The sequence below is a fragment of the Spea bombifrons genome, chromosome 3, assembly GCF_027358695.1.
Source record: "Spea bombifrons isolate aSpeBom1 chromosome 3, aSpeBom1.2.pri, whole genome shotgun sequence".
Classification (NCBI taxonomy): Eukaryota; Metazoa; Chordata; class Amphibia; order Anura; family Pelobatidae; genus Spea; species Spea bombifrons.
In genome coordinates, this window is record NC_071089.1 from 110,998,077 (window position 1) to 111,008,276 (window position 10,200).

Sequence of the window (10,200 nt, forward strand, 5' to 3'; positions counted from 1 at the left end):
ATGTGTGTTCTTACATAGGCTACAGCAGATTCAGAATAAATGATGAATTTTGTTTGCAATATGGAGGTAACTTTGTATCAACTTTAAAATCAGCAATAGGGTAAAAGTGCGCTAATATATACACACCAACATACAGTATAATCGGAGTGGAAAATACCTACCTTTATAATACAGTACGTGATCCAGGAACATAGAAAGCAAAAAAAAAAAAAAAACCACAATATATAGTATAGTGTACCCAATCAAAATGAAGGTATATTCACAATAGACCAATAGAATGTTCACTCTGCTGATTGTGTGCTGTCTGATCGCCCAACTCCCCAGATGTCCCACCGAGGTTTGTTTTCTATATTGGGTCTTCTCTACCTGGTTTGGGTGTGAACCTCCACAAACCCCAGGGGCTAAGAGAAGAGTAGAATAAAAAACAACGAACTGGAATTCAACGTGTTAAATAAAAATAATAATAATAGTAATACTCCCCAATGTTAGCAGCTGCTGACAACACTCTTCCTCGAAGTGTTTTACATAGACAAGCAATACACCATGGCGCGCATAAACAGAAGGGAAAAAATAAAACACAACAATAGGGCAATAGGTGTTTATCTGTTACACTATTGTTGTTTTTTGTTTTTTATTTTTTCCCTTATGTTTATGCGCGTCATGGTGTATTGCTTGTAGAAGAGTAGAATAGCCAGAAAGAAAATAATAAAAGAGAAGGAAGGGACAAAAAGGCCCTCATATGATGGGGAGAACACTTGTAAATAGGATATATATTCTTGAAATACATGTTTAACAGAGATCAAGCTGTTTGGTTAACAAAACTTGGGGCGAATGTTGGAGAATCTATAATCCCACGAAGCAAGCTTTCTAACGTGCTCTTAAAACCCTAGGGCACGAGCGTACATCTGCCTTTGGCATAATTATCTGGCCCCCATCCTCTGAGGGTAGGTATCATGACTGCACAACGTGTTTCAGCTCAACCAACTGGTACAATATATGAACTTATTGATAAATAGAGGGGCTTATCAGCTACATCCCTTTATGGGTTATTGTATATACGTCAGACGTGTGGGTCGTCTATGAATGAGTCATTCTTTGAAGTTATTAGTGATCTGGAGCTTCAGTGGAAATTTCTGATTCGGTTTGGCTGAAATAGGCACTAGGTGTGGGTAACTCCTCCATGCTTGGGCATACCCGCTACTACTCCTCTGTTGGCCTGGTTGGGCTTGGTACATCATGCCATCTGCTAGACTCATGTTAGCCTGGGGGTGTCTCATTCTATGTTGGCCGCGTGCTTGCGGGGGGTGGGAGCTTTAGATCTCGGAGAGACTTATTAACCTCTTGACTTGCAAACCTGCTCTTGCGTTTAGATACCCACAGGGAGAATGGGAACCCCTGTCTGTAAATAACCCAATTCCTTTGGAGGTGTTCAGTCTTTTCTTCGTTGGAGCATCTATGAACACTTGTATTTCTATGCCATTGAGGGTAGAAGTGGAATGGCCTGTGTGGGTTTGTCTGGCTCCTCTGGTCCTCTTCAACGTTCTGCAGGGAAGCCAGCTCTTGTTTGATTGTTTCTTTCTCACTTGTCATCTTGCGCTTGTCTGGCGGTAGCTTTGGTTGTGATCTCTCTATGGCATCTGTGTCCTGCTTTCAGCTACGTTCCTCTTCAGTTCGCTTAGAATTTTGCAGGTCAGCTTTCACTGAGTTCACTGAATGTGGCCTGTTCATGAGGTGACCTCGCTTTTTATCTTACTTTTGTTTGGGCCTCATGGAGGAGCTACACTAGTTAGTGTCCATCTTGGATCCCCCCTTAATTAATTTTATATTAAAAAACAGCCTTAAAATAAATACATTTTTGCATAGAAATGAATAAGTGAAGTCCCTGTATATCAATAATGAATTGTCTGCGCTACACTATGGACACTTGCAGTATGGTAGATGAGCCTCCATCTCAGCCTCACTATTGTAACTGTCACTGACTGTCTCACACTCCAACTCTCATCGGTCTGTAGACGTTACTGACAAGTTAAAAGGGTGTCAGCACACATATATCTAATATTTTTTAGATATATTTACTTCCTCCATTTATATGTACCCTCCTACACATAGTCCCTTCCCATTGTACCTCATCAATGAGCACCAAAACAGGTTGTGATTGAGTCAAAATGTGGCAAACAAATTAATGCAAATTTAGGAGATTTCGCCATTCGGTTTCCTTTACTTAGCTGGGGAGCCCCCTCGTTATTGGGGATTTGTACAAATGCACGAAACTGGCAAATTTCAGTAAAAATAAAGTTTATAAGAATTCAACTGCACGCCAGCACTAAGTCAACGGAACATGAACATCATTAAAGAGTACAACGCTTCAAGTTGTTGGCAATAAAGGCAAGAAATCTTAGCTGTAACCTGACATTCGCTTCTAACAGATAACAGAGGCTTTGGTGCAGGTTCCAAGCTCTGGCAGCCCCCCTTTCAGCCTGGAGTCTCTGTTTGTGTTTGCTGCTATTTAAAATTGATATATCTGTTACCGGTTAACATCTATATCCTTTGAAAGACATTTACAATGTATACAAAGCAAGTGTTTGGCAAATTATATGGTACTGTCGGTTGCCATGGCACAAAAGCATTACATAACAAAGACACTTGATAACAATAACAAATAAAAAAAATGATTTTATTTTATTTTTTAAGCCAATTATTTACACATTTGTTCTGCGCGTGGATGTTGATGAGGTGTTAGTAAGGGTTGTGAAACAAAACGACAGTGGTTTGTTTTACTTGTACATCTGTATCTGAATAAACGTCATTCTCTGGAAAAAGAACGAGACGCGCTTAGAAGAAGTGGGGAGGAAGTAGGACCTACACTGAATAAGTAAAACATTTATTTAATTTTAAGTAAAATGATTGCTAGGTTCTATGTGTAAACACTCAAACTACAGCCTAGACAGACAGCGGCGTAACTACAAGGGTCAAGGGGGCCTGTTCCTGTAGTTGAATGTCTACGTATACGTGTATGGGGGCATACATTTATATGTATGTGTGTGAGCATAAATATTTATGTATAAGTGTGCGTGAGCATGAATGTGTATGTATAAGTGTGTGGGAGCATGAATGTGTATGTATAAGTGTGTGTGAGCATAAATATTTATGTATAAGTGTGCGTGAGCACGAATGTGTAGGTATAAGCGTGCGTGTGCATGAATGTGTATGTATAAGTGTGTGTGAGAGCATAGATGTCTATGTGTAAGTATTTGTGTGTGGGTAAGTGAGGGTGTGTGAGCATGTATGTGTAAGTGGTGTGAGATAGAGTGTGTTAGCATGAGTAGTGTGAGAGGTAGGCTGACCACATCAGCCATGTTTTTCAGGACACGTATAAGTTCTATGTATTGCTGACCAGCGCAGATAGAGTGCTACCCTGCCCTGTTGTCACACAAGCGTTTCACCATGATATCTAATAGCTTCTCCGGCGTAGTTAAACCTTTAACAACCCTATAGGTATACCGTTACACCTTCAAAAAAGGGTAAAAAATGACGTTTTTGGACATAACAATGCCATAACAATGCCAACAATTTAACAATACAATCACACCTTTGTGATTATAGTTCAGCAGTGACACCTGCTCTATTAACCCCTTAATGACAAAGCCCGTACATGTACGGGCTCAAAATGCATTGTTTTCAATGGGTTTAGGGACCGCCCATTGTCCTTAAGGGGTTAAGAAAGCCTATGTGACCTTACCAAAAAAGAAGAGTATTAGCACAAATATTCATCTTTTTATATGTAATTTATATGGATACACCAAACAATTTTGTTTGTATCGCTTGACCTTTTTTAACTGTTTAAGTACCAGACTGCTCCCTTTTAACAGCAATCCCCATGATGTACAGTGAGCCATACAGATGCGTGCCGATAGATTACTAGACTTTTATTTATATGCGTTGGTGGTAAGATGCTCAAAATATACAACATCTCTAAAAATGTCAAAAGCGAGAACTGTTATGCAAAGTAGGTAATAAACCTCAGTGGACTGGAAAGTGATTAATTCCCAGAAAAATCATAACGTTTGATGCGTTGCTCGAAAGTTATATCTGTTAATATGCTTGCCCAAGGTCGGCTTGTGGTTATTTAGAATCCCTTGATCATTCGTTACAATATTACTATATATTACAGGTTGTGTGTATGGCATTTTAACAAAATAATGTCACACTGATTTAACGTCAGCTGTATGTCCATGTTTCCAAATTGCAATCTGAAGGTTCGCGGTTATAATTTATCTCTCCCTCTTCCAACAAATAAATAACCTTTTTTTCTCATTTTAGTGGTTAAATAGCAGAAATGAAAACGTCCTTTGCTTGCTCCATATCTGTTGAGTGCTCCCTATTTTGGCAATTAAATAACTTAATATTTCGGCATTATTTTATTTCTGTATGAATCTGTATGTCGGGTGCTCTGCCCAACAATAAGACTTAATTGATTACTACATTTTATATATATAAAACAAACGGGGGGGGGGGGTGTTCTCACATAAACCGCAGCTCACATAAACCTACAGTACAGAATGAGAGGGACTTGGCCTTGGAGCTTTCAATCTATTACAAGCCTATGATTTATTGAGCTTATATTTGCAAAGAGATATGTTCAATGGGGGTTTGCCATCTTTAAAGGGTTAAGAAAGGGAATGTTATACAATAAATTAGCTATTTTTTTTATTAGTCTAGGGCGGAATTAACGTGAGACGATCCCATAAAACTAGAAAGTCTGTATTTTGTCATCATGAAATAGCACGGCCCATCTCTTTTTAATAAGGCTTCAAATCCTTTATTTATTTATTTATTTATTCGGAAAGGTGTTACGGGTTCCTTGAAAAGTGTTTCCGATTTATCACTGAAGGTGACACCGGAGGAAGGGAGAGTGCGAGAAACACTTCCTGATAAACACGTTAAACTCTTCAAAGGGCTGCAGAGCCTCGGCTAATAAAGTACTGGGAAGGACTCTCTTCTCCGCTTACTGTGGATGCAGTTCCACTAAGGAACAAATGACCTGCACTGGCACCGGGGTAACTCGACACGTAATAGATTGTAAGCTCACGAGAGCAGGAAACACTTCGCCCTCAGGTACCAGTCTCAACGTGTTAATCTTATTCTCAAATTGTATATTGTCATTTTTAATGTTATTGTTAATTTTCACTATCCCTAACGGAACGCGCCGGAGTCCGATCAATAAATGTAATGGTCTGCGAGGAGGATACAACAAACGGCCCAATTGTGTTGATTTCTCGATGATACGACGATGGGAGAATTAAAACGATGACAGCACGGTTGCGGTATATTTACAAAGCTCGTGAGTTCGTGAAATTAATATTTTTTGGCATCACAAGCAACGTGAAAAGCGGCTGCCCCAGGAAGCTGAGCTTGATGAGAGTGGCAGTTCAATGTCAGTGCTGGGGCACATGATGCCAAATCCTAGTTCTACCAAAAAATGCCCGATGATTTCAGTCACCATCAACTCACAAAAGCAACGAGAAGAAATACAGCGAATTGCATCCAGTGCTGGGTATCTTGGCATAAATTGCCCCTTAACCCATTCACTGCCATTGGGGTGTGTGACGCACTGTATGGCGCTGTTCACTCAGCTGTCACCAAGCGTGGACTGACGTAATATGGTTACCTTAACTCCTTAATGACAAAGCCCGTACATGTACGGGCTCAAAATGCAGTTTTCAATGGGTTTAGGGACCACCTATTGTCCTTAAGGGGATAATATTAAAGCCTTAACGTCTCTTTTCTCTATACGTAAATGTTTCTCTTTTGTGAATAATGTCTTTATTTAATGTTTTTTTTATGGATAAGGCAGTAAAACTTACATCTCCGCATATCTCTCCAAATTGAACAATCATGAACGGTATTAGCTTTCATACGTGGCTACTGGTAACCTTATATATAATTGTAACAAACAATTCTATATAAGGCATTGAAACAGTTAACTCTGTTGTTGGTGGCAAAACCATCCACTTTTGCGCCTTTCAGCCCCAAATACATCAATCGAGTGTCTCAATGGAAAAAAAAAAAAGGCATATCGCTGACTGACGCTGTGCCTCTAGAAAAAAAAAACTAGAAATGACAAACAAAATAAAACATGAAGTTTATATTACATTATTAAAAATGTATGGTCTGAAAAAAATAAAAAAAATAAAACTAATCACGTTTATGTAAAATCAGTTCAGATGGCATTCAATATCCAAACGTATTAATAATGTATTTTCCGCTTCACTTAGATAGTGGAAAAGCATATATTTTATATTGAATCACAATATATCCAATAACATTTTTAAATTAAATAAATCTATTTTTTTATTTTATTTTTTTTATCCAATGTCCAACAAATGAATGCATTTGGTTATTATACCTGTAAAAAAACAAAGTTCTGTGTTCTATCCTCCCAAGACATCAGAGGCTCCAGGTCCTGCGTTCTTATCACGTAATTAACATATATTTAGTTTAATGCTTATCACTTTTGAGAAATGCAAGGATAGGTGGATGTTTATACAGAAACGAGAGAAAAATCACACTCTTCTTATCTCTTACAGTGTCTTTTGATCTCATGTCATGTCTTGTGTCCACTATAACAGTTAAAGCGCCATTATACAGGCATTATTATGTTTTTAAATAATTGCCATTTTAACTCTTGGTTTAGTAGTTCTTCTGTTAAAAATGTTGGAATAAGATAAAAGCCATTTAATGCTGGTTTTCTAAATCCAGGCTGGAGAAAACCCGAGAGTCTTAACTATCCCTTTTTCTTAATCAAATGGCCAGGGCTGAATTAAAAACGGTTTTAGTATTTTATTGATTTTTTAATTAGCGTTGCTTGATTATATAGTACCTTGAGAAATAACAAAACTCTGGAAGAATCTTGGCTGAATCATATGATAATTACAGATGTTTCTGGGTTCCACTGATGGTCCACAGAAGAGCTATAATTAGCAGGAGAGATTCAGGCCGATACTGGGACACCGGGCAAAATACTCCCCGGCCCCGGATGGATAAGCGCGTCCTCAAAAAAACATCTTAAGACGAATCCTTGAGAGAATTTTAGTACCTTTATCATTGTCTGGATCCCATGCAGGGAGGGTGCCTTCTAGCTCACGAGGCATAAACAACAAATTTACACACATATCACACACACACACATACACCAACTGAGACACACAGATGCACACTCACTGTGGGGCGCACACAAAAAAATGACACCATAAGTATCTTTGTAACCGGCAAACCGGACAGCCACAAGATACTTTGTTGTGTGTGCGAATATATCTTTCTATAACCCGGTTCACACGCTAGAGCATCTCACCCAATATCAACTAGCGTGCTATCTGCTGCTAGACTACTAGATCTCTCACTGTATCCACACTCCGCATTTTGTGCGAGCGAGAGAGAAGAGACAGAGGAGAGACAGAGGATGAAGATATACGATTATAAGCTATGCGTATTAGAGTTCCATATAGCTGAACTCGGGCGAAATGGCAAAATACAGTTATATAGACAATTAAATCACTGAGATTTCCTGAAGGTCATCTCCCAGCGTTACATAGGCTTTACGCAAGACAGGCTCTAATCACCTTGCTGTAGACACTAAAACATAATCAGATGCCGTAAGGTGCTCTACACTGTATGACCAGCCCGGAACACATCAGAATCTTCTCAAAGAGGACAGTGTAACCATGGCTTCTTCTCGCGGTGCTGCTTCTTCCCAGGTTTTGCGGCTTTCTGTTTTTCTACATAAACTGCTACCAGTCCTTGGCTTCATCTTAGCTTCAGGATACCCAAATCCCCCTATTGTATTAATTACACCAGGAGCCTCTGTCACTTCGTACACGCGTAACTTACTTTTTATTCCGCACCCCCAACCCATGTAATAAAAATAATCATATCAAGAATGAGACTCCAAAATATACATCCATAAGTAGGTAAAGCATGAGAACCTCTACGGGTACGAGGGAGATGTGTCGGGTACGTCTCAGTAACCAGCCGCACGTCTGTATGGAGCGCAGTAGTGTGAACCAGCACATCGCATAGCGTTAAATAACAGACACAATACTTTGCTGAAGATTTATTAATATTTTAATGCAACGCTAATCAACAGTGCTGAAGCCAGACTGGATACATTAGTTATGTTCGTTGGCTTTCATGAATCAGCACTGTGCCTTTACTGTTTAGCAAAGCTTTGCAAATCCACGATCTCACACTCTGCATTACAAAGCGATGCTGGTTACGGGCGAATGTAAGCGCTGCCCTCGATACGCTGATCCCAGACAGAAGAACTGCCGACGTCGCTTTCAGTAAAATAAACGTTCTTCTGAGCGTTGCTTTATTTTACAGAGCACGAGGATAACGATGATGATAATCGCCTGTTATAGAAAATAAATCTTTATAACAAAGATAGAAATGCTGAAATCATGAGGGAAAGATATTTAAAAAAGGTACCCAATTTCAAGCAGGGAAGGAAACAAAAAAACAACTTCCCAATGTCACATCAACTGAAGCACAAAAACTGATTTCTCATACACATCTTACCGTGCATTTATACTACCCCCCCCACAAAGGCAACCCATAAATTGTGTCTCAAAATACTTTTCCTAATTAAATCTCATTTACATCGCACTTTTATTTCCCCATTGGCTTTGTCCCCGTCCCCTCTAAGAAACTGCATGTACGGCATAATGATCTCAGGGCGATTACTTGCAAAATGAAGACCGTTGCTAAACGATCTAAACCGCAGGTAGAGACTTTATAGGCGTATCTAGAACTCAACGTACAATAAACATTGAGTAATCGTACTTCAAGCTGCCTCTTTAACACTCTCCAAAGACAAATGAAGACCTCTGCAAATATGGTATAAACGGGAATGTGTATAGGTTATAGACATACTCGCCCGATCTGTCACTCCGCTGGCCACATATGCTAGTCCACACATCGAGCATTCAAACTTTGGCGTGGATGCGCAGACCCATTTAAAGAGTACCAGGGCCACCAAGTCATCCCCAGGATAGGCCTGCGCATAAAATATTTTACAGGATTGTTATAGACCACAAACTAGGCAACAGTGTGTAGTGTCAGTCTGCGGTTGCTAAGGCCAGTAAGGTATTGTCGTGTATAAAAAGGGGCATCAAGTCGCGGGATAAAAATATAATGTTGCCTCTGTATAAATCAATGGTAAGGCCGCACCTTGAATATGCTGTGCAATTTTGGGCACCTTTTCTAAAGAAGGATATCATAGCACTAGAAAGGGTGCAGAGGCGGGCTACAAAATTAATAAAAGGAATGGAGCACTATAGTTATGAAGAAAGGTTAACTAATTTAAATCTGTTTAGTTTAGAAAAACGGCGCCTCAGAGGGGATATGATAACGTTAGATAAATATATTCGGGGCCAATACAAACCATTGTGTGGAAATCTGTTCATAAACAGGACTATGCATAGGACACGTGGTCAGGTTTAGACTGGAAGAAAGGAGATTTAGACTAAAGCAGAGTTAGTTTTATGGGAGTCTGTACAGACGTTTAAACAATTGGATAAATACTCACAAAAACAAAAATAATCCAGGATATAGTTTTTAAATTATGGGGGGGAAACAGTTTATTGATCCCAGGAGAGATCGGACTGCCATTCTGGGGTCAAGAAGGAATCTCTTGTTTGTGCAAAGATTGGAAAGAGCCAAACTGGGGTTTTTCTAACTTTTGGATCAACAGCAAGAAATTAACATATACGGGAAAGGCTGAACTTGGACGCATGTTTTTTCATCCTATGTAACCGCAAATCCTGATTAGCTGAACGCAAAAACAAGTGCAAACATCGCCAAGTCAATGAACTTGGAAGAGCAACCCCATGAAAACAGAAAATGAACTGGAGTTCCGAGTCTAGGGACCCAGGTAACCCAACACTTAATCTAGAAATTGGGTAGCAATAAAGTGACATTTTGGGACACACACTCCCTTTAGAGCGTCGCTAATTGGGTTCTGAAAACATTCTAATCGCCACGCGACTTGTGATACCATAAAAAGCCTTACTAGCAATACAGCCAGGCTTGGAGCCTCTGGACCATTTGAAGTTGGGGGCATTCACTGCTTCTGTGTTTTTTTTTTGTTTTGTTTTTTAACCTTGATAACTAAGCCAATTCCATTAACATGTAACGGGCAAGCCG